We start from the raw sequence: 4423 nt of genomic DNA, 5'->3' as shown, positions 1-4423 counted from the left end.
TGGCCTCCTCTCGTTTGTAAACTTTCTTATGTTCTTATGTACTGTTAGTACTGTATGAGGTATAATACATTTGTTGAATCCAGTTTTGTTTCAGTATCTCACCTTAGTCTCCTTTTAAGGTGAATTTCTTGCAATGATGTCAGATTTCAGATACTTGATAATCAACTTGTGAATAGATGGTGAGCTTTATACTGTAGTAAATAGCTATTCTCTACCAGTTCTCACGTCTGGGTTTCTCTCAATTACTTTATAAATCTTTCCTCTGTAAAATGTGGAATATTAGGGGGGTTCCTGAGTGGCTCACCTTGTAGAAGCGCAGCCGCATGGTGCACAGGGTGAGTCATACAGCACAGGCTGTGCTAAGTAGGCCGGTCTTCGCTGGGGACTCCCAGTGAGCGTCACATTTGAAGCAAAAATAATTAAACCAGTCAATTTCGCTGATTGGGCCGTGCCCATAGTCCCAGTTCTGAAACCAGATGGATCTATTAGAATTTGTGGAGACTATAAGCTGACAATCAGCTGAGTGTCATCTTTGGAACAGTACCCCATTTCAAGAATAGAGGACTTGTTTGCAGCTTTGTCAGGTGAACAGCAGTTCACTAAATTAGATATGAGTTATGCATATCAACAAATAGTGTTGGAGGATGAGTCTAAGAAGTATGTGACTGTAAGCACACATAAAGGCTTGTTTACATATAATTGCCTGCCTTTCGGAGTTTCATCTGCACCCGCTATATTCCAGAGAACCACGGAAGGTTTGTTACAAGACATACCACCTCTAGCTGTGTACCTGGATGATATCCTGGTAACAGGGGTCATCCTAGAGGAGCACCTGTGGAGTCTGGAAGAAGTGCTGAGGAGGCTAAAAAAGACTGTATTTAAAAATAAGTGTAATTTCCTACCAAAAGAAGTGGGATATTTGGGTCACTCTGTGTATAGTGACTATGCTGGACCATTTGTAGGAAAAATGTTCCTAGTGAATGTTGATGCACATTCAAAGTGGATGGATGTGTGCCCCATGAATACATCAACATCATTCGCTACCATAGAGAAGCTAAGACAACGTTTCAGTATCCAAGGATTACCACAAATGTTAGTCTGTGATAATGGAAGTTGTTTCACAAGCAGTGAATTAAAAAATTTCATGAAGCAAAATTGTATTGCTCATGTGACTACCGCGCCATACCATCCATCGTCAAACTCTTTAGCTGAATGAGCAGTTCAGACATTTAAAGAAGATGTCAGAAGACACCATTGAAACTAAAGTGTCAAGGTTCTTGTTCAGCTACCGCATAACACCGCAGTGTACAACAGGATTGTCACCAGCAGGGATGCTAATGGGAAGAAAATTGAGGTCAGCCTTAGATCTCATGCACCCAAACATAAAGGAGAAAGTACAACACAAACAAATGAAGCAAAAAGAAAACCATGACAAACATGCAAAACTAAGATGTTTCTCACCAGGAGATGAAGTTTATACTGGAAACTTTGGACCAAAATAGATTCCTGCTGTCATCCAAGGAAGTATTGGTCCAGTGTCCTTTACAGTGATATTAGGAAATGAACATGTTGTACGTCGATATGTAGACCAGATATGAAGAGACATGGAGGTGAGATGCTCTACTTGAGAGAGACAGAGGCCAGCATATCTTAAATATTTTGTAACATAGCATCCACTGAAAAGTTAGAGGGCAAGAATGCGCCCTGATCTCACAGGGAAGTAATGACATAAATAAAAACTGAATGGGAACTCAAATACTGTATTTTGTGTATATATATATATATATATATATATATATATATATATATATATATATATATATATATATAATTGTAAAAAAAAAAAAAAAAAAATGAATGGGGAGGGAATGTAATAGAGTAGCAAAACTGGAAATAACCACTAGAGGGGGAACGCCTAATAAACTGGGGTTAGTCAGAAGGAAAGAGTATGTACATTTCTTTATAAATATGTACAAACTATTGTTAGCAATAATGGCAGAGATATACACCAGCAAAAACCTTTGCTTTCTATGTGTAAGAATATTTAATATTTTCCCTATTTTAATATTAGACGATAGTCATTCCACTGAAATAAAACAGGTAGCCTACTGGACCCTTTTGTACCCACCACCGCCCTCCAGAAGTTGCTTCTATCAGATCATTTTTTAATACGTCTGCTACACACACCTTTGTGTGTTTTGTTACTGTGAATTGGTCTCTGCGGATGTCGTTGAGCCACTGTTTTCTCGTATCTTCATTTACAGTGGAAACTTACATCCGAGTTGTAACGCGCAGAAGCTGAACATAATCACAGCAATGATCTGAAGCGGTTCTTTCCCGTTTCTGACACCGAAAACGGAACTAAACAGGAATAAGTAAACTGGTATACTGTATATGAATCTGGATGTCCACTGACGTCAGCATGTGGAAAAAGCGAGTTAGTTAGTTAGGGAGGAGTGAAAACAAAATTGCAAATTGAGGCGAAATGTAAAAAAAAATGCCTAGACACACCCCCCAGAAGAATGTGCCCCGTGACCATAAGGAAGACAGCAAAGGAAAGAAGGTACAACCTACTGTCAAGTTACTATACATATTGTGACCAAAAAAAAAAACACCCAAGCATTCTGGAAAGTAACCGAAAACAATAATTTCATACAGTATATAAAAAGCGAAAGCCCCCCCAAAAAATAAATAAATAAATAAATAAACAAACATCTTGGGGTCTCTTGAAATAGCTAAAAATAAGCACTGAAAAATGAAAGTTATAAAAACCGAAAAACAGGAGCCCTGTTATAATACAGAAAACTATGCTGGGTTTTGTGTATTATACCAAAAAGGAATGGTAATGACTAATGCAGAACATTGCAGGAGCTCACACTTTTCACCCATAACTGACACTTATAGATGTCTTCTTTGCATCCTTTTTTAAATTTTTATCTGAGTGCCATCTTTAAACAATATTATAATATCTAATATTATAATATAACAATATCTAATATGTATCGCATATCATAACAGGGGGGTCCAGTATATTAAATGACACATTTTTGTAAGGAGTGAATAGTGAATAAATTTGCTCAGAAACGTTTGTTCCGCAACAATGTCAATGATTTTCAAAATGTTACTATTTTCGAAAAAAATACATATATATATGTATGTTATATTATTTATTTATTTATTTATTTTTCAAGAGCTCTTGTTATCCAAAAGGCAAATTCGTTTTTGAAAAGAGATTCCTCCTTGCATCTGTGCCAGAGAAAACATTTACTTATTTAATAATGTTTGAACATTGAGTCTTCATGCAGTTTGTAGCAGAGCAGTGAGAGAAACCCACAACCAACCCTTCACTGCAGCTGTCTGGGGTCTTGGGTGACTGCCATGCTACAAACAGCAGTGTCTTTTTTAAACTGGTGACTCAGAGCTGAATAAACTTAGTGTAGAGTGCCTTCAAGTATCCAGAGCCAATGAAATGCAGAAATATGCCTGTCTGCAGTCAAAGACAGTTAACAAGCCAGTTGGAATTAAAAGATTAACAGTCACTCCATTCAGATTGTTTAAGTTCTTGATATGGACGACTAAAATAGGGGTAATGATGCACACAGTCCTCTGGCAATTGGGCCCCCTGTGCTTGTGTGAGGGTATTGTGTATTGCCTGTAAGGGTGCTTTTCACATACCTTTTCATGTAGTTAGTGTAATAATTACGTTTTACCTATTTTAAAAAATGTTGTATTACAGAAAAGTGTATTCCATTGTTCAGTAAATGGAAACTGTAGACTCTCGCTAATCCAAACACATTTATCAGAGTATGATATTAAGGTTTTATGTAGCTGCTATCCGCATGTATTTCATTAGCGGTCAGTTTGGACTACCAGGGTTCAGACTAGCAAAAGTTTACTGTACTAAATTGCCCACACAACAGTATTATATAGCAAATAAAGATACTTTGTTTTACCTTTCAAAACAGATTTACAACTAAATCAACAATTTATCAATGCCCTTTTCACCAGTGTGGGATTTGCACCATTTGTGTTAAAGGAGTTAAAACTGGCACCCTGTTCAATATTATACCCTGTCTTTGAGTTGTCTTAATGGATGGGAAGCTGCAGGACTTAAAGTACATGACTATTGTATAGTTTTGTACTAAGAAGAAGATGCATTTGGATTTAAGATGGTGCTGTCTGTAAAATATTTTAGAGTCTCACATTTATGCCGAAAATGTAATTTTTTTGCCCAGACAAAGCACTTTTGCCCTTCCATACACAGTGATATTGCCACATTGTTGAGGTTGAAAATATAATGTGAAAGTCTCGAACTTCACTTCATACACTAGATTTACAAGTCATGCTGTAGGAGTGTTCAAGACTACCAGGGATTCTTTTGGAAGATGATGCAACCAGATTCATTTATAGCATGTGTCAAAAA

The sequence above is a fragment of the Acipenser ruthenus genome, chromosome 4 (genome assembly GCF_902713425.1).
Source record: "Acipenser ruthenus chromosome 4, fAciRut3.2 maternal haplotype, whole genome shotgun sequence".
NCBI lineage: Eukaryota > Metazoa > Chordata > Actinopteri > Acipenseriformes > Acipenseridae > Acipenser > Acipenser ruthenus.
This window is presented reverse-complemented; position numbering follows the sequence as displayed.